Genomic DNA, 22,071 nt, shown 5'->3' with positions numbered 1-22,071 from the left:
CACAACTAGGAAACCCTAATCTGACTGCTTAAGCCATAAGTAGCCCATGGACTCCTTTAACATATCCCTTGGACGAATTCCTTATTGGCTTACCATAGAATTCGTCCAACCTATATATTATCAGGTGATCCATAGCCCAATTGCAATTATCTTATAATTACAAATCCAGTCCCATAAGTTTAATTAATCTCTTTTAGTCACAAAATTAATTCTTAATTAATTCTTGACTAATATTAATTAAACAATATGATTTCTCCTTTAATATATTATTATTATAATATATTAATAAATCATAATCAAATCTCTCTTTCCTTAATTCATCTACTTATTGCTATGGTGAAGGCAACCCAATAGGACCATGCTCATAATCGGGTCAAGTACATACCAAAATAGTTATGGAGTTAGACACTAATCCAACATAACATAAGACCGAACGTTGGAAGAAGTACTTGTGAGACCGATGTGGTCTGTTGAACAAGTAGGTTGGATAGGTTGGAAGTAACATAATTCAGAATAGAAATCTCAAAAACAAAAACTAAACTCGATCTTTTGGAAATAAATGTCTTGGTGTTAGACAATTTAATAAAGATCACACAAGAAAAATAAAAGAGATTTTGTTTGGGTAAAAAGTGAGTTCTTGAATATAAATATTCACCGTCAATTCAGTATTGGTGTTGGATTTGTTGGATAAGGTGTCTAAGTCCATAACTATTTCTGGTATGTACTTGACCCGACCCGGCATGGTCCATTTGGGTTGCATGGCACCGTGCAATTGGATAGACTAAATGAGAGAAATAACACTTGGAGATTATTAATATATTATAAGTTCTAATATATTAATAATATTATTTGATTAGTTTGATCAAGAATTAATTTAGAATTAATTATGTGATCAAAAGATAACTAACTAAATATATGTGTTGATTATGTAAATCATCCATATCTTGTATAGTGGGCTAAGAGGCTCCATGGATTATCAAGTTGGGTTCCACCCATAGGATGCTCCATGGATGCTCCATGGGAGTTACAAACCCATAGGTCATGGAAATGAAGAGTCATGACACATTAGGGTTTAACCCTAGATGTGTCAACACTATATAAGAAACATGTTCTCCACCTAAAATCGGCTACACTAAGAAACAAGAGGGCTTGGCCGATTTTTGAAAAGTGTGTGTTCTCTCATAAGTTCTTCCAAGAGCATTTGGTGTTGTGTGAAGCATTTGAGGCATCACACTTGGGGTGCTAGGCTCACAAGGTTTCAAGGAACACAAACAACAACAAGGTAAGTTATTCTATCTATACTTTAAGTTAAAATTGTTCCCCATGTATGCTAGATAGGAATATAACCTTGGAATTCAACTTTGCATGATAATTAGACAAACATAGATCCAAGGTTATTAGGGTTGCATGTACACTTAGGAAGTGTTAGAATGCTCAAAACCCATCAGTGGTATCAGAGCCAGGTTTGTTTGCTTTTTTATTTGTGCTTAAAAGTTGAAAAAAAATAAAGTCGAAAATCCTGCTGTCTACGAATGGAATCGTCGAGTCCATAAGAGGGACTCGTCGAGTTCACGTGTATCTTCAACCAACTCGGCGAGTAAGTTCATGCACTCGGCGAGTAGGGTCGACTGGTTGCAGAATTTCGACTTTAGTTGCTGGAAATGAATTAGAAACATTACCCTAAACTTTTTGGTACTTGAAAAACTTGTTTTGGGTGGTGTAATGTCTTTGCTAATTCATTTACAACAACTAGTTATCAAAATTACAAAGTTTTAAGTGTAATTTAGATTTATGAATGTGTTCATATTCATGTTCTTGTTCTTATGATGTTTTAGATGATCATAGGAATTATTTGTAACCTATGTGGTAGATTAATTCTTGATCATAATGTGTTTTAATGGAGTCCATAACTTGTCCTCAAGTTATGGAAAACCAAGAGTCACACTTGAATTAAAACCATTAAAAGAACACAAGAGTTAGAAAAATGAAGAGTCTTCATTTTATTACTCTATTAAACTCATAAGTTACAAGAAATGAAAAGTTTTGAAAGTTACAAAACTTGCCCTCGAGTTTTGGAACAAATAAAGTTAAGTTAAAACTTTAGTTCCAACCCCTAGAATTTTAAAAGTTAAAATTCAACCCTTATACTTATATTATGATGATTTAATAATTATATATATATATATATATATATATATATATATATATATATATATATATGTATAAGAACAAAGTCGTCTTACCGCTAGTACACCTGATTCACGAAGCCGGTCTATAAGGTAGGTATAAGGTTGTTGCCTATAAAATGGTGACTTAACGGGTGTCTACTCTCACCCACCGCTTGCTTGACTGGTGGAGGGTCGTTAGTCGAACGGGTAAGACAAGGACTTATAAATTCTCATTCAAAGTATGATGAATATAATAAAGTAACTAAATGTTTTATTAAATTCCCAATCTTAGTTAATTTAGGAAAATGTGAATAAGGTGCTAATCCATGAAATTACACTTTACACTTTGTCTAAGTCGTTGGTGGAGCGTGTGTGGTTAACCGGCACACTAACTTGGACTTAACAAGGTAGGTAAAGGGTGACTTAAGGTTTATTATAGTATCGGTGGAGCGTGTGTGGTTTACCGGCACATCGATTGAGTGATAAACTTTAAGGGTACCAAGTGATTTGCATGGTTACTTCACACCTCGTTTTGTGATCCTCGGTATCCCAGTCACAAAACTTGGAGGGCACCCTCGAGATTGAAACATGCCTTTGAAAAGTTCATTGAATCTCAAAGAATCTAGGAATTTCTAAAAACCAATAAAACCTAATGTCTAATATTTCGGTTTTCGTGGTGGAAATTGGTGAATCGTCATTCACCTACCTTTCAAATATGGTATAGCTTAGATTACGGCATACCTCTTCTAAGTTATATTATATTGTGATTTGATCCTAGCCTTAATATTACATTTGGGTGTTTTATTAAGGACTCTCTTAAATCTATACTAAACTTGTTCTCCTCTTTCAGATGTATTCAAGTAATGCTTCTGGCTCGAATCCTAATGGCTCCTTTACTCTTTTGAGTCTGTGTGGGAAAGTCACCTTTGATGGATCCAACTTCAATGAATGGATCAGAAACATTAGGATGATTACCCGCTACGAGGACAAAGAATATGTCCTTGACAAGGAGCTTAAGGAAATTGATGAGTCCACTGCAACTCCCTAGGAGATCGCTGACTTTCATACTCATGAAAGAGATGCAACCAAGGTGGCTTGCATCATGTTGGCCACAATGACAGCAGAACTCCAAAAGTCCTATGAGGATTTCTACCCTTATGAAATGCACCAAGATTTGATGGAAAGATACCATCAAAGTGCACGACAAGAGAGGTACGAAATCATCTGCTCCATGATAACAACCATGATGAAGGACGGAGATTCCGTCACGAGCCACATGCAGAAAATGCAAAGGTATGTGGATCGTTTGCTGAAGCTTAATGTGAACTTCCCTGAGGAGCTTGCAATAGATATCATTTTGCACTCCTTACCATCGTGCTATGATCAATTCCGCATGACATATCACATGAACAAGGAAGAGGTCACCCTCAGCAAACTTCAGGGACTTCTCAAGACCGCAGAAACAGGTCTTAAGGGGAAGTCGGTTGCTATCACTCCTACTCCAAACTCAACTCCGGTTTTGGTAATCGGGAAAAGTCGAGGGAGGAAGAGAAAGAGATCTTCTAAGGGTACCAAGGCTCGGACCCTTGATGGCTCTTCTTCAAGTGGAACCAAGAAAGGTTTCATTACTCCTTCTTCTGACCCAAAAGAAGCTGAATGCTTCTATTGTCATGAAAAAGCTCATTGGAAGCGGAACTGCCCAAAGTACCAGCAGGATGTGAAGGATGGGAAAGTCAAACCCAACCATGCAGGTATTTACACTATCATTTCTAATAACTCACCCCATTCGAAATCTTGGGTCCTTGATACTGGTTGTGGTATTCATATTTGTTGTGACTTGCAGGGACTAAGAAGAAGTGAGGATGTGGAGCAATGAAGAATAAACTTGATCATGGGGAACAGGAAAGCTTCACCTGTCACCAAGATTGGAGTTTATACTTTATCGCTAAGTAGTGGGTTTAGTTTAGATTTGAATAGGTGTTGTTACTCGCCAGGAATGGCAAGAAATATTATTTCCTTTCATGCTTTGTACAAACAAGGGTTTACCTTTTCGTTTAATAATGAAGTTGGTTCTATTGATGCTTTCTTTAATAATGTTCTAAAGCATTACCTTGTGATGGTGTGTATGAAGTTGTGTCTATTGTAGATAACTTCGGAAATGATGTTTTGTGTATTGATTCTACTAATAATAATAACTTGGATAAAGCATCATTATGGCATTGTCGTCTTGGACATATAAGCAAGAAACGCATAGGCCAACTCCCAAAGGATGGAGTCTTGGAGTCGTTTGACCTAAAGTCAAATGATAGTTGCGAATCATGCTTACTTGGAAAAATGACAAAGTCACCCTTCACAGGCTCGTGTGACAGGGGTGAAGGTTTGTTGGACCTTATACACACGGATGTGTGTGGACCATTCAAACATGCCACAAGGGATGCTAATCGTTATTATTTGACTTTTACTGATGATTACAGTAGATATGGATATGTCTACTTAATCAAGCATAAGTCAGAGACTTTCGAGAAGTTTAAGGAATTTAAACAGGAAGTCGAGAATCAATTGGGCAGGAACATTAAGATGCTTCGATCCGATCGGGGTGGTGAGTATCTTAGTTCAGAGTTCCTCGACTATCTAAGGGAATGTGGGATTGTCTCACAATTGACACCTCCCAGGACACCACAGTTGAATGGTGTGGCTGAGAGGCGTAATCGAACCTTGTTGGACATGGTTCGTTCCATGATGAGTCGAGCTTCGCTACCAATCTCATTCTGGGGGTATGCCTTAGAGACTGCCGCCCATATCCTTAATCTAGTCCCTACAAAGAAAGTTGCCAAAACTCCTCAGGAGATGTGGACTGGTAAAGTACCTAAACTAGACCACATCAAGATTTGGGGTTGCGAGGCTTTCGTGAGATGCGAGACTCATGATAAGCTCGAACCCCGAAGTGAGAGGTGTATTTTCATCGGCTACCCACAGCAATCCTTTGGTTACCTCTTCTACAGACCTAGTGACAATGTGGTCTTTGTAGCAAGAAGAGGAGTCTTTCGAGAAAGAGAGTTTATAAGCCAAGGAGACAGTGGGAGGCAAATTGATCTTGAAGAAATTCAAGAGTCAAGTGGTGATGGAACTTCAAAATCTAGCCCTCAACTTGAGGAGGAAACTCCTGGTGAGCCAATTGACGAATCTGTACCTATGAGGCATTCCACGAGAGTTAGGAGTGCACCTGAGCATTACTATGGATTCCATATTACTGCAGAAGGTGAGACACTTATTAGTGATGGGACACTAGTAAGTCAAGATGACCCTAACAGCTACGAGGAAGCCATGGTTGGCCCCGAGTCTGCTAAATGGAAAGAGGCTATGGATAGCGAGATACAATCCATGTATGACAATCAAGTTTGGAACTTGGTTGAGAATGTACCAGGTCGAAAGACTGTAGGGTGCAAATGGGTCTTCAAGAAGAAGACCGACATGGATGGTAAAGTACACACTTATAAGGCTAGACTGGTTGCAAAGGGCTTCTCTCAAATTCCTGGAGTGGATTATGATGAGACCTTTTCTCCGGTAGCCAAGATTAAGTCTATTCGGGTTCTGTTAGCCATAGCCGCATTTCATGACTATGAAATTTGGCAATTGGATGTCAAAACCGCTTTCCTTAATGGAAAGTTGGCTGAAGATGTTTACATGAGTCAGCCAGAGGGTTTTGTCAGCAACGAGTACCCTAATAGAGTGTGTAAGCTTGAAAAGTCCATTTATGGAATAAAGCAAGCACCTCGCAGATGGAATCTTTGCTTTGATGAAAAGGTCAAGGAATTTGGCTTTTCTAGGAGTGAAGATAAATCTTGTGTGTATGTCAAGGCTAGTGGGAGTATAGTTAGCTTTTTGGTATTGTATGTGGATGACATACTACTCATAGGAAACGACATTCCAACCCTGCAGGAAGTAAAGTCCTGGCTTGGAAAGTGTTTCGCTATGAAGGACCTTGGTGAAGCTGCCTATATTTTAAGGATAAGGATCTTGAGAGATCGGAGTAAAAGACTAATTGGACTTAGTCAAAGTACCTACTTGGATAAGGTGCTGAAGAGATTCAGCATGCAAGACTCCAAGAAAGGAGAGTTGCCCATCCAGAGTAACGCCAAACTGAGTAAGACACAAAGCCCTAGCACTGAGGCTGAGATAGCACAAATGAGTCGAGTACCTTATGCTTCGGCTGTAGGATCGATCATGTATGCTATGACGTGTACTCGACCTGATGTAGCTTTTGCCCTGAGCATGGTTAGCAGGTTTCAGGGGAACCCTGGCAAGGCACACTGGACTGCGGTAAAGAATATTCTCAAGTACCTACGAAGGACTAAGGATTGGGTCCTTACCCTCGGTGGGAGTGATGAATTGAGAGTTGTAGGGTATAGTGATGCTAGCTTCCAGACTGATAGGGATAATTTCCGCTCTCAGTCGGGCTGGGTCTTTACCCTAAATGGAGGAGCAATTTCGTGGAAGATTTCCAAGCAAGAGACAGTGGCAGATTCTACTTGTGAATCAGAGTATATTGCAGCTAGCGAGGCGGCAAAGGAGGCGTTATGGCTGAGGAACTTCATTGGAGACCTTGGAGTTGTACCAGCTATTAAAGAGCCAATGGAAATTTTCTGTGATAGTGAAAGTGCTGTTGCCTTAGCCAAGGAACCAAGGGATCACGGGAGATCCAGACACATCGACAGAAAATACCATTTCATCAGACATCGGATCGAAGAAGGACTCCTCGTGGCAAAGAGGGTATCATCAGATGAGAATCCGGCAGATCCCCTCACGAAGGGACTGACTCGGGTTAAGCATCTCCAGCATGCTCGGAGCATAGGGCTGAAGGATGATATTAGATTTAGTAGTTAGATAACCTCGAAATTTGTAAAGTGTAATTGACATTTGATGATGAATAAAAGTGTTTTATTTATGAGTAAAGTGTTGCTATCTCTTGTCGATCATTTACTATATTTCTTTTGCATGTTTTGACTTCCAGAATAATTTTTGTTTGGTATAACATATTATTCAAACCTCCACAGTCGGTCATATGTCGGAAGTAGGTATGAATCAAGACTGTCATGTTTGGTTGTAGAGGTCTTATACAAGGCTACAGCAATGATGAGTGCTCAAAAGTTCTGAGCATTGGACTCAACCCACGCTCACTGGAATCACTTCATGGAATTCTATCTCGAGTGATCGTGAGACGGTAATATCGTATAAGTCTTCAAACCTAGAGATATGATTTGTTACTTACAATTTGGTTATGCATTGATTGTACGAAAAACGCATTGGTAACTCGATGTTATAAATCGTGCTCTTGTGCATAATTCAATGAGTGGTAGAACAAACATATGAGTCGAAGTTTATCTGTTCCTTCTTGGATTAGAAGCTGATATCTGGGCCCTCGATGATTTTGTTTTGACCTATGTACCGGGCCCGGTCAGAACTAAGTTGATGTGTTCAATTAAGTTCTTTGTCGAACAAATCGGAAATCGGGAAACAAACTGTTGGACAATAAGTAAGACATTGTTCCGTGTATTTATCCAACTGATATCTAGAACAGAGGATTATATGATCACTTATCTTAAATGGCGTACCATCATCTTCTCAGTTCCAAGAAACCTTGTAAAGAGCTACGATTGCCGATCGGTTCCTGAAGTCATACTTGCAGTAATAGTTATTAGACTTATCCAAGTGGGAGACTATTGGATAAGGTGTCTAAGTCCATAACTATTTCTGGTATGTACTTGACCCGACCCGGCATGGTCCATTTGGGTTGCATGGCACCGTGCAATTGGATAGACTAAATGAGAGAAATAACACTTGGAGATTATTAATATATTATAATTTCTAATATATTAATAATATTATTTGATTAGTTTGATCAAGAATTAATTTAGAATTAATTATGTGATCAAAAGATAACTAATTAAATATATGGGTTGATTATGTAAATCATCCATATCTTGTATAGTGGGCTAAGAGGCTCCATGGATTATCAAGTTGGGTTCCACCCATAGGATGCTCCATGGATGCTCCATGGGAATTACAAACCCATGGGTCATGGAAATGAAGAGTCATGACACATTAGGGTTTAACCCTAGATGTGTCAACACTATATAAGAAACATGTTCTCCACCTAAAATCGGCTACACTAAGAAACAAGAGGGCTTGGCTGATTTTTGAGAAGTGTGTGTTCTCTCATAAGTTCTTCCAAGAGCATTTGGTGTTGTGTGAAGCATTTGAGGCATCACACTTGGGGTGCTAGGCTCACAAGGTTTCAAGGAACACAAACAACAACAAGGTAAGTTATTCTATCTATACTTTAAGTTAAAATTGTTCCCCATGTATGCTAGATAGGAATATAACCTTGGAATTCAACTTTGCATGATAATTAGACAAACATAGATCCAAGGTTATTAGGGTTGCATGTACACTTAGGAAGTGTTAGAATGCTCAAAACCCATCAGGATTTTGCATCTCACTTAGCACGTGGTGTACGCATCTAAGATCATAAACACAGAGTTAATGTAACCATAAACCTCAGTGGTAATTCCTGAGAGTCTCAAGGATTACATTGATGAATCGAAAGTAGATGGAAATATAGATGAGGTGGTTAAAGAGGTGAATGTACCGCTGCTTTTAAAAGATTGACATAGCAGAAAACTCCTGACTCATTTGAGAAGAGTAGGGTAGCTCAGGACTTGAGTGAATGGGACAGCCTAATTCGGAAGAAATGATAGGTACAAATCGAATCATTAAGGCCTCACTCAAAGTTTTAAGAGGCTTTACTCTACATGAAACAACATGCTTCTAGGGACACCTAGCTAGTTTAAAGTTAAATTTGACATACCTGCCCCTCCACGAGTTCATAAGATGTCTTGGCACTTGATACCTAGTAAGGAAGAAGAGAGAAACAAACCACACACAAAAAATAATAAAACAAAATCTTTTTTTTGAAATTTTGTATTTTCTGACAAATAATGAAAATAATAAAAATAGCAAATAAAAAACTTTAAAACATCATAGAAATAAAGAAAAATAATAATAAAGGACGAAAAGAAAGAGTATAAAAAGATACAGTTGAACCTACACCTTAAATAATTGAAGCTAAATAAACTGAGCGATCAATTCATTTCAGCTCCTAAAAATTAAGGAGCCGAAATAAGCAGAGCATTCGGTTCATTTCGGTTCCCTAAAATTCTGGAGCCAAAATAGACCGAGCGATCGGTTCATTTCGGTTCCCTAAAATTAAGGAGCCGAAATAAGCAGAGCGTTCGGCTCATTTCGGTTCCCTAAAATTAAGGAGCCGAAATAGACCGAGCGATAAGTTAATTTCTCTTGCCTAATTTTTCAGAGAGAGGTCTGAGGATTCGGTACTGACTCTGCTTCCATCATTCCCAAACCTTGCAAAATTCTATTGAAGCTTTCTTCTGGTAACGCTTTAGTGAAAATATCTGCAAGTTGATCTGAGGACCTTACGAAATGGACTTCCACGTTGCCATCTTTAACATGGTCCTTGATGAAGTGGTACCTGAGTAATATGCTTTGACTTTGAGTGATACACCGGATTGTGACAAATTATTATCGCGCTTTCAGAGTCACAATAAGATGAATCTTCTTCATACCCAGTCCATAGTCTCTAAGTAGACTTTGTATCCAGACTACTTGTGAAGTACATGAAGCAGCAGCTATGTATTCTGCTTCGGCTGTTGAGGGAGACACACAGGTTTGTTTCTTGGACTGCCAACTAACTAATTTTCCATCAAGGAACCAGCATCCTCCTGTTGGGCTCTTTCTATCTAGACCACATCCACCCAGATCAGCATCTAAAAAGGATTGACCAAAGAATCCAGATTTTGCTGGATACCAGAGACCGAGCGACGAGGTTCGCTTCAAATATCGAAAAATATTCTCACTGCCACCATGTGAGGTTCTATAGGATTAGCTTGAAACCTGGAACAATAACAAACAAAAAACATAATGTCCGGTCTACTTGCAGTAAGATGCATGAGAGATCCTATCATTTGACGATAGAGAGTCATATCTACAGCAAGCTTTTCCAGAGATGGTGTTAACTTAGTGCCAAATGCCATAAGAACCTTCACCCTCGAGTCTCCTGTCATACCAAATTTTGCCAACAAATTCTTCATGTAAGCCTCCTGGTTAGTAAAAATACCTTCTGATCCTTGTCTTATATTCAACCGAAGAAAATGGTTAAATGGACCCATTGCGCTCATTTCAAATTTAGTCAACATCAGCATCCTGAATTCAGCATTAAGCTGGGATTCGTGGAGACAAAGATGATATCATCGATATAAATTTGAACTATCATTATATGTTCGCCTTCTTTCTTTCGACAGAAGGTTGCTTCAACCGAACCTTGCTTGAATTTATACATTTTTAGAAAGCGAGTTAGTGTTTCATACAAGGCCCTTAGTGCTTGTTTTAGTCCATACATAGCTTTATCTAACACATAGAAATGATCAGGGTATTTCTCATTCACGAACCCAGGTGGTTGCTCAACATACACCGTTTCTTCTAGGTCTCCTCATAGTCTATTCTTTCTTCTTGGCAATATCCCTGTACCACCGGTCGTGCCTTATTCCTAATAACATTGCCTTCTTTATCCATCTTATTCCTAAAGACCCACTTCAATCCAACCACAGAAGCATCCTTTGGTGTGGGTATTAGTCTCCAAACTCGATTACGTTCAAACTCATGAAGTTCATCTTGCATTACCTGTACCCAATCAACGTGATCAAGTGCAGTGTTGACTGTCTTTGGTTCTATTTTAGAGACAAACAAATTAAACATGCAGAATTCAACTTGAGAGAATAATGCAGTTTTCTTCGCTTTCAACTGAGACCGTGTGAGAACCCATTCGAATTTTTTACCAATTATCTGTGTTTTAGGATGATCCTTATTCCATTTTGAGAGAGGAGGGTAGTTCGGGTCATAAACAGGATCCAACTCTACATTAATCCCTTCTTCAAATTCTGATTGATCGTCTTCATCATTTGTATTTGTATTCTCCCCCTCAAATGGCGAAGTATATCCCATGTCAGGTTATGGTGTTACTCCCTCGGTTGGAGTAGGATGTTCTCTTGGAGAGGAGTTCTCCCCCTTGACTGAACCATCATGAGTTAGTGTTGGATACTCCTCCTCGATTGGCAGTTCGGCTGTGTGGGTGATAGATGGACTGTAACTCTCGAAATCAGAAAGGCCAAGAAAAGAAATGAAAACCATAAGTTTAAGGGGTCGACTCCTCGAGTCTAAGGAAGAACTCGATGAGTCGGAGTGGGTTCCGTGACGCAGATTAAGTGACCGACTCGACGAGTCGGGGTTTGGACTCGGCGAGTCTGGTCTGGGTTGGGAAACCCTAATTCCGGGACTTGGTACCCTATTTAAGCATCTTATTCTCTTACCTAGGGCTCATTTGCGGACCCTGTAGTCTAGAACCCGAAACCCTAGCCACCATAACCGTTTTTGGATCAAGATCTTCTCTTGGTGAAGTAATTTGAAGCTTGGAAGAGAAGAGATTCATAGTGGTGCAGGAGGAGGCCTTGGATCTAGAGTTGGTGGAACTTTTTAGAGCATTTGGAGGTAATGAATCATTATCCTTGGCTTTCTCCTTTCTAGATCCATCTTTCATCGGGTTTTAGGGTTTCTTTGAGATTATGTGATGAGAAATTGGTTCACAAGTTAGATCTGGAGTTGAAACTCCAGATCTAAGCTCTACTTGGATCAAAGATGCAGAAAGCCCTGTTAGTTGCTCTGCAAAAGCCATTCCTCATGAGTTAAGTTCCTTTCTAGCTTGGTTTTTGGTATTGTGAGACAAGAAGCACGTAAAGGTAGGAACTTTATGTTGCTAATGGACTCTAGGAACCCAGATATATTGTTTGGAGCAAAGGAGTAGCTTTGTGACTCGAGATTATGAAAATACACGTAAGGGCTCAGCGAGTCTGGGAGAAGACTCAGCAGATCCGGCCAGATACCAGACTTAAATCGCACAATAACTCGGCGAGTCACATGGGTGGACTCGACGAGTTGGATGAAGATAGGCAGGAACTCGAAGAGTTGGAAGAACGACTCGGCGAGTCTGTTCTCGGACTCGGCGAGTCAGGTCGTGAAACCCCAAACCCTTAGAGTTAAGACACGGATCAATGAGTTGAGTGGAGACTCGGTGAGTTGGATAGGATAGAACTCGAAAATCAGTAGACTCAGCGAGTCATGGTCTAAATCGGTGTGTCGAGTCGCGAATGAAAGGGGTTTCTGAGCTTATGAACTCGACGAGTTAGTAGGCTCACTCAGCGAGTAGGGTCAACTTGGAAGGTTGACTTTGACCTGGACTTTGACTTTGTCAAGAGTTGACTTAGTTAACTTTTGGAGGACTGTTAGACTAAGTGTTATATTGATATTGGTAGCTCGGAGAGCTAGAGGAGCAGCGCCTGAAAGGGTTGCAATTAGCAGCCAGAGGGTTATCATCATAACTCAGCAGTTCAGGTGAGTTACCTTCCAGTAGCGGTGGGTCAACAGCCACAATGCCGTCCCACCAGTAGGAGTTGTGTATTAGATGATTGTCTTTGTGATATCATCGAGTTTTGCTACCACCTGATATGTTATATGCTAGCTTGATGTGTTATAGTAGAAGAGTTCGGCTGTTACGACCGAAGGGTAGTCAGACACCCCAGATACGTCTGACAACATGTGATGTCATGATTATATGCTAGCCTGATCTGAGATATGTGTTAGGGCTAGTAGGAGGGGAACAGTCCCCAAGTTCGGTCGTTAGGACCGAAGGGTAGTCATCCACCCCAGATATGTCTGATAGTATGTTATGTTATGATATGTAATAGTAGTAGTGGTAGGGGGTGAAATAGACCCCGAGTTTCGGTTGTTAGGACCGAAGGGTGGTCGGCACCCCAGAATGTCCGCACGGGTAGGACGACACCCCAGAATGGCCATACGGGTAGGTCGGCACCCCAGAATGGCCGTACCTGGTAGGTCGGGCTCCCCAGAAATGTCTGACAAGTATGGTATGTTATATGATTGTATAGTATGTATGCTATGTGATTGTATGGTATGTGATATGATGGGGGAGCTCACTAAGCTTCGTGCTTACGGTTTCAATTTTTGGTTTCAGGTACTCCGTTTTCAAAAGAGGAGCTCGGAGAGGTTCTGTGCACACACCATAGTCAGTGAGCCTGGGAATGTTTTATTGTAAGAATAAGATTATGTTTAGAATTAATACTCGGAAATTATGTTATGACCTATAATACGGTTTTTATAAATATGGTTTTAGTAATGTTTTAAAAGACATTTTTAGCAGTGATTTTTGGGTCGTTACAAGTTGGTATCATAGCATTGGTTTGAGGGATTCGGACATACTCTCGGGTGTGTCTGAACTCAAACTAAGGGATTGGTTTAAAAAATTTTCAGAATGAAAAGACTGTTGTGTAAAAGGAGTTTTTAGAAATGAAACAGTTTTAGAAAAGCGAAAAGAATTTAGAAAGAAAAGAATTTTGAAAAGAGAGAAAGGGTGTGGTGCATGCAATCAACCGAGCTCAAGTAAGTACTCCTACATTACCCCTACAAGTTTATTCTTATCAGTTTCAGTTTTAGTTTTAATACCAGTTTCAGTCTTAATTCCAGCTTCAGTTTCAGTTTCAATAGAACAACATGCTAGTATAGGACTAAGGATCTAGGAGGATGCCTTATGTGCCTGCTTATGTGTTTCAGCCTTATGATAATTGCATGCTAGTATTGGGTTGACAGTAGTAGGATAGCCTGTTAGGTTATGCCTGATAACATGAGTTCAACATTCTATGCTAGTGCAGATTCTTGGTTATAAGAATAGATTTGCCTGAGTTAGTTTCCTTCTTGTCTGAATGTTGCTTGCTTTGTGCTTTGTGGAACTCTGAGTGTTGGGAGTTAGACATTAGGTGAATACGTCACATCACATGTGATCAGGCCCTACGGCTCAGCTCTCGTCTGAGTCTAACAATTGTAGGGATGAGTCCCTTTCTCGAAGAATTATTCGAGCTTCGTTAAATGTGATGGTGTTCAGGTAATGGCTAATTGGAATTATGAGGAGACCTTCAGCAGTTGAGGACTGTTTGGGTGGAGTTAGAGGTTCCATAGGGCAAGCCTAGGATGAGAGTAACAAAGATGAACAGTAGAGAAAAGGGACTTGGTAGAGTTGAGGTAACTCTTGAGGAAAGTACAGATAGATGTGGAAGGTAGTATGTGCCCATACTACTGAAAGCAGAGGATCCGTACTCGATTCAAGAGGGGCCGAGGCAAAATCCAGGGAACTAGTAGAGTGTGTGAGAGGTCTCTCAGTAGCGGTGTGTATTGATTAGTAATGTGTTATGTTTTCAGGATGGTGATGCTGTGCGAGATATCAGTTGGCAGTTCAGGTGCCGGGGAGGGATCTGGCTCAGGATTTAGATTCGGGCAGCTTGATGATCAGATGATGGATTTCATTTCCGCAGAGATTATGCGCAAATTCATTGATCAGACTCCAGTGATTTTCGGTTCGGTTAGAGAGGCCATCGTGGAGCTTATGGATGGTCATCTGGAGGCCTTTAGGGCCGGGATAGTTTCAGGACAGATTATGGGTCGTCTAGAGCCCGATGCTTATGGAGTTCAGGGATCCAACAGGGAGGGAGTTCCTATTTTTTTAGCTCTTATCATCAGGGGACAGGAGTGAGTGGGGCATCCTGTCTCCAGGAGAGAGCTTTGGAGGATTGGATAGTCAAGGAGGTTTCACGAGCCATTTGCGAGGAGCTACCCGACATTGTCGTGAGGGTCACTGGTAGGTTGACCGCTAAGCTCCAAGATCATACAACGATTGTTCAAACGATGGATGGGGTCGACCAGGTAACGCATTAGCGAGAGATGGGCAGGGAGTCGGAAGGGTAGAGGAAACCGGATGATACTCAGGTAGCCACAGGTTCGGGCAAGAGGCCCAAGGGGTCGGATTCGAGATCGAGGGAGTATCAGAGCCGTAGTCGATACGGGAAGTATGGTAAGACGCACGAGGGTGCGTGCAGGCGTAGAAGTGTTGGCGATGCTAGATGTTTCAAGTGCGGCCGGATTGGCCATTTTAGCAGAGATTGTATTGTTACCATCCCACAGGGACTTGACCCGATATGCTTCCATGGCAGTCAGAGGGGCCACAAGAAGGCCTACTATCCGAGTTTGCATGCAGCAGGGCAGGTGATAGCTCCTACCCCTGTGACTTCGAGAACCACTAGCGGTTGTCGGGGCCGAGCAAGGGCGCCCAAGGCTCGGAGCCGAGTATTCCAGTTGATTTCAACAAGGATTCGAGCAACACTAAATGATGGGGGTACGTATCTTTTACCTTCCTGTCAATTATTATTCGTGATATTATTGTTATGTTGATGCTTTGATATCAATAAGCATATGTGTTAGGGTATTATATTACCTGCTTGTGACTGAGTTTTATGCCATCTGCATACCTTGGAATTAGAATGGTAAATTGGGGGTCGTCCCCTCTATATTAGGATACCTTAGATGCGGTGACTGTAGCATGTATGTGTAAGATTCAGTAGTGCCTCACTAGTTTCGGAAGATGTCATTCAGGTATTGATCAATTATATCTTCAGTAGTGATGATTTAAAGCTTCTAGTGAAGTAGCTAGCGGATAGTAGGGAAATGAGTTGAAGATGTTTACCCTAAACGCAAGTTCTGACGATGCATTCACTAAAGCATATACATCAAAGGATTGAAGAGTGCTCGGTTAGTTAAGCAGGAATGGTTCAGATCTGGTAAGGGTTAGTTGGAGCGCCAATAGAGGTAAATGTGGGCGGGCAGCGGATTGCCCCTTTTCATGGAAGGAAGGTTGGGGAATCCTTTCGACCAGTAAGCAGTAAGGAGCTAGCCGGATCCAAGTGGGGGAGAACCCTCCGAATATACAAGGGTAAGAGTATGCAAATCCAGAATGAGTATGCGATTTCCGAGAAGAAAAAGTTGTAGCACAGCGATTGATGGATTAAGGAGTTCAGGGTTGGGAGTTTGAGGAACTTCCCAACAATTAATTCATGTGATCGATATGGTTAGTAGCGGGTAGGGAATCCAAGGTTGGAGGACCACTTGTAGGACTCTAGTGAGTCGGAATGAGGATCTTGAGAACGGTTAGCAAGAGATGCTTTCGTGTTAGTAGTCAGTGGCAGAGATAGCCTGCAGAGCAAGGTAGAGCGGAGGGAAAGTCGCAACATTTTTCCAGCAACAGCTAGTTAGTAAGGAAAGTGTTGTAAGTCTGCAGGGTTAGCCGTAGCATTCACTAGCAGTCAGATAGTAGTAGAGTGTTGTAAGTCTGCGGGGGTAGCCATAGCATTCACTAGCAGTCAGATAGTAGTAGAGTGTTGTAAGTCTGCGGGGGTAGACGTAACATTCACTAGCAGCCAGATAGTAGTAGAGTGTTGTAAGTCTGCGGGGGGTAGTCGTAGCATTCACTTGCAGCCAGATAGTATGAGAGAGTTGTAAGTCTGAGGGTGTAGCTGTAGCATTTATCAGGTTGGTAGGCAGCATGAGCGCGTTGTTTGGACGTGGGGGGGGGGGAGCAGTAGTACCCACCTGTTTGGGTGCAACAGTGAGGATATGGGAATCCATGGGTTAGCTTTCGGATTTCCCAAATGGTTCAGTTATGGTTAAGTTGGCGATTTGTCAACGGATCGTCACCGCAGTTATGAGATCAGGGAAGCAGTGGACCGCTTGGGTTCGTGTATGTTAAGGGCTACCGTTAGACTGGGAGCCATCATTTTTAGTATTGGATTTGATGATGTCAGGATTCGACGTATGGACCCGGTCAGTTGGATCGAGAGGTTGTTAGGGTTGCAGTGTCAGGATGACTAGTGGAAACTAGTTCCAGAGGAAGATTTCGTTCAGAAGTCGTGGGAACAACTAAGTAAGGAGTCTTTGGGCTCCACAATTGAGTTGGAACACGGTGTTGTAGATAACCGACGAATGATTGGAGACCAGGAAGCTCTTGAGATATTTTGGGAAGCAACCATATAGGCAGTTAGGTGCTCCAATCAGTTCAGTGTTTCAGGTAGTTCAGTGTTTTAGGCAGTTCAGTGATTCATGCAGTTTAGTGTTTCAGGCAGTTCAGTGTTTCAAGCAGTTCAGTGTTGTAGGCAGTTCAGTGTTTCGGATAGTTTCAGTGTTATGGACAATATTAGTGTTTGTGTTGGAATGCAAGTGTTGACGGTATAGTCGGTTGATTTGGAAATAGCAAGTCCTTCTTAGCAGGGTCAGTTGAGTCTTCTGCTAAGTATAAGTGGTCTGCATAATTAGGCAGGTAGCCTTTCTTTTAGGATGGAAAACTGAAGTTATTGGAAGTTGAGTAGTCAGATGAGAGATAAGTAGCCTGGTTCCAGCAACATTGACTCGGTATGAGTGGCAAAGGGGATAGAACAGTTATAGATAGTTAAACCATCTTCAAAAGTCGCTGAAAGCGACTAGGAGATTATAATGGGGTGTAGTGACCAGTGGGAGTCCAGTAACCCAGATATCGGCAGATTAGTTGGGCCAGGGTGGTCTTAGTGCATCCGGTAGGCGGATGAGGGGCAACATAATTTTCAGTCAAAGGTAGTATCGATAAGGGAAGTATGGTAAAAGGCAGCAAGTTGACAGAGGGTGCTACGCCTCTCACAGCAGGGTTGGATAATCTCAGGGGGGGAGGGTTTGACCTTGTTGCGCAGCTCTCGTATGAGTTTTAACAATTGCAGGGATGAATCTTTCACTTGAAGGATTATCAGATCCATTCGCTGGGATGGGTGCTCAGCACTAAGTTATGGAAATAAGAAGCATTCAATATGTTCTAGCGGTAGTGACCAGCACGGAGAGTGGCTGGAGTGATGGACATCGTGAAGGGTATGATTTTCACAGGGACAAAGGAGGTGAATAGCTATATAAGGCATCCTCGAGAAGGCCAGAGAACGCATGTGGAAAATAGAGTATACCCCAAGAATGTTTAGCCTAAGTACTCAAGGAGTACTGGAAGGATTTTCAGTTGAACATGAGATGTTCTCAGGAAGGTTGAGGATTAGATTGTACTCGGGGATTTTAACTGCAAGGATTAGGCCATCCAGAATGACTGGCAGAAGGTCAGAAGGTTTAGAGTCACCATGCAGGGTGTCGGAGGCGGATTGTGGGCCAGTTGGACATAGCGAACTTCGAGGATGAAGTTTAGTGTAATTGGGGGAGAGTTGTAACATCCGAAATCAGAAAGCCCAAGAAAAGAAAGGAAAAACATAAGTTTAAGGGGTCGACTCGTCGAGTCCAAGGAAGAACTCGATGAGTCGGAGTGGGTTCCGTGACGCCGATTAAGTGACCAACTTGAGGAGTTGGGGTTTGGACTCGGCGAGTCTGGTCTGGGTTGGGAAACCCTAATTCCGAGACTTGGTACCCTATTTAATCATCTTATTCTCTTCCTTAGGGCACATTTGTGGCCCCTATAGTCCAGAACCCCAAACTAGCCACCATAACCATTTTCGGAGAAGGATTTACCCTTGGTGAAGTAATTTGAAGCTTGGAAAAGAAGAGATTCATAGTGGTGCAGGAGGAGGCCTTGGATCCAGGGTTGGTGGAACTTTTTAGAGCATTTGGAGGTAATGAATCGTTATCCTTGGCTTTCTCCTTTCTAGATCCATCTTTCATGGAGTTTTAGGGTTTCTTTGAGAGTATGTGATGAGAAATTGGTGCACAAGTTAGATCTAGAGTTGAAACTCCAGATCTGAGCTCTACTTGGATCAAAGATGCAGAAAGCCCTGTTAGTTGCTATGCAAAAGCCATTCCCCATGAGTTAAGTTCCTTTCTAGCTTCCTTTTTCGTATTGTGAGACAAGAAGCACGTTAAGGTAGCAACTTTATGTTGCTAATGGACTCTAGTAACCCAGATCTATTGTTTGGAGCAAAGGAGTAGCTCTGTGACTCGAGATTATGAGAATACACGTAATGACTCAACGAGCCTGCGACAAGACTCGGCCAGTCGGGCTAGATACCAGACATTAATCACGCAGTAACTCGGCGAGTCATATGGGTGGACTCGACGAGTTGGATGAAGATAGGTAGGAACTCGACGAGTTGGAAGAACAACTCAGCAAGTCTGTTCTTGGACTCGGCGAGTCAGGTTGCGAAACTCCAAACCCTTCTAGTTAAGACACAGATCAATGAGTTTAGTGGAGACTCGATGAGTTGGATAGGATAGAACTCGGAAATTATTAGACTCGGCGAGTCATGGTCTGACTCGGCGACTCGAGTCGCGAATGAAATGGGTTTCTGAGCTTATGAACTTGGCAAGTCAGTAGGCTGACTCAACGAGTAGGGTCAGCCTGGAAGGTTGACTTTGACCTGGACTTTGACTTTTTCAAGAGTTAACTTAGTTGACTTTTGGAGGACTATCAGACTAAGTGTTATATTGATATTAGTAGCTCGGAGAGCTAGAGGAGCAGCGCCTCATAGGGTTGTCGGTTAGCAGCCAGAGGGTTATCATCAGAGCTTAGCAGTTCAGGTGAGTTACCTTCCAGTAGCGGTGTATCTACAGCCACAATGTCGGCCCACCAGTAGGAGTTGTGTGTTAGATGATTGTCTTTGTGATATCATCGAGTTTTGCTACTACCTGATATTTTATATTCTAGCTTGATGTGTTATAGTAGTAGAGTTCGGTTGTTAGGACCGAAGGGTAGTCAGACCCCCAGATACGTCTGACGGCATGTGATGTCATGATTATATGCAAGAATGATCCGAGATATGTGTTAGGTGTAGTAAGAGGGGAACAGTCCCCAAGTTCGGTCGTTAGGACCGAAGGGTAGTCATCCACCCTAGATATGTCTGATAGTATGTTATGTTATGATATGTGATAGTAGTAGTGGTAGGGGTGAAACAGTCCCCGAGGTTTGGTTGTTAGGACCGAAGGGTGGTCGGCACCCCAGAATGGCCGCACAGGTAGGACGGCACCCCATAATGGTCGTACGGGTAGGTCGACACCCGAGAATGCTCGTACCTGGTAGGTTGGGCACCCAAAAATGCCTAACAAGTATGGTATGTTATATGATTGTACAGTATGTATGTTATGTGATTGTATGGTATGTTGTATGATGGGGGAGCTCACTAAGCTTCGTGCTTACGGTTTCAGGTACTCAGTTTTCAAAAGAGGAGCTCGGAGAGGTTGTCGGGCACACACCATAGTCAGTTAGCCCGGGAATGTTTTACTCTGATAATTAGATTATGTTTCGAATTAATACTAGGAAGTTATGTTATGACTTATGATACGGTTTTTATAAATATGGTTTTAGTAATGTTTTAAAAGAAATTTTTAGCAGTGATTTTTGGGTTGTTACATGGACCCTCCCCCTCTAACATTGAACTTTTGTTTGGAGGAGCTACTGAGGGTTGATCTTCAGCTGGTTTTGAAGGATCTTTTTCAATTTCTTTTGCAGCTTCATCAATAATCTTCTTCAGATGGTCGATTTTGTTGTCTGCTGCTTTCACCTCTAAAAGTATGGCCCTCTCTGGTTCGTCGAACAACTTTATGTATTCTTCAAACAAGTTGGAAATAGGAACTGAGACTTGACCTGATTTTGGAAATATGTCCCCAGTGACACTCTCGGGTGTCTAATTTTTCCTCATATAGTTGTCATCAAACGTTACGTAGTAGGTTTCTTCAGTCTGTTTGGAGTGTTTATTTGAAACCCTGTAAGCCTTTGAAGTTAGTGAATAGCCAAGAAAAATTCCTTCTTCAGCCTTGACATCAAATTTGTTTCGGTTCTCTTTGGAGTTAAAAATGAATCATCTGGAACCGAACATGTGGAAAAATTTAACATTGGGCTTCCGGTTGTTCTGAATATCATACGGAGTGATAATGAATCACTTGTTAAGTAGGGATCGGTTCTGAGTATAACATGCAGTAGTAACTGCATCTGCCCAAAAATATACAGGGCGTAAAGCAAATCTCATCATTGTTCGGGCAGCCCCACACAGAGAGCAGTTTCATCTTTCAACAATTTCGTTATGTTGTGGGGTATAGGGAGCTGAGAAGTTGTGAGAAATTCCCTTTTCAGTGAGAAAGTCTTCGAACTCTTTATTCTTGAATTCTAGCCCATTATCACTTTGAATGTTCCTCACCACCTTTCGTAGTTGAAGTTCGACTTGCTTGATGAAAACTTTCAGCTTTGGAGTCGCCTCTAACTTCTGTTTAAGAAAGAATACCTAGGTGAAACGTGAAAAATCATCTACTACAACAAGAATGAACTTACTGCCACTGATGCTTTCAATAGCTGAAGGTCCACATAAGTCAATATGTAGAAGTTCAAGTGCTTCAACGATCTTGGTATTGATATGTGATGGATGGCTCTTTCTGCTCTGTTTACCCATCTCATATGTTGCACACATGTGTTCCTTATCAAACTTGAGAATCGGAAGACCTCGAACATGATACCCAAGCACCAACTTATTGATATCTTTAAAGTTTAGGTGCGAGAGACATCAGTGCCATAGCCAGTTTTCATCAGAAGTTGCCTTAGACAGCAGGAAAATAGCTGGTTTTCCTTTAATTGGACTTAGGTTTAAAGGGTACATCTCTCCTTTTCGTTCATATTTTAACAAGACTCTTTTGGATTTTTTTTCGACAATTTCTTATTCTTCATCATCGAATGAGACTTTCAGCCCCATACCCACAACCAATTGAGATACACTAATGAGATTGTGATGCAATCCTTCTACGTACGCCACTTTTCGAATTATGAACTCTTTGTTGGTTATCATTCCATATCCTCTGATTGTTCCATAAGAGTTATTGTCATACTTCACGCATCCACCATCCTTAATGGACCGAAACTCCCTTAGCTCTTCCTTTCTCC

The sequence above is a fragment of the Lactuca saligna genome, chromosome 2 (assembly GCF_052625555.1).
Source record: "Lactuca saligna cultivar CGN05327 chromosome 2, ASM5262555v1, whole genome shotgun sequence".
NCBI lineage: Eukaryota > Viridiplantae > Streptophyta > Magnoliopsida > Asterales > Asteraceae > Lactuca > Lactuca saligna.
This window is presented reverse-complemented; position numbering follows the sequence as displayed.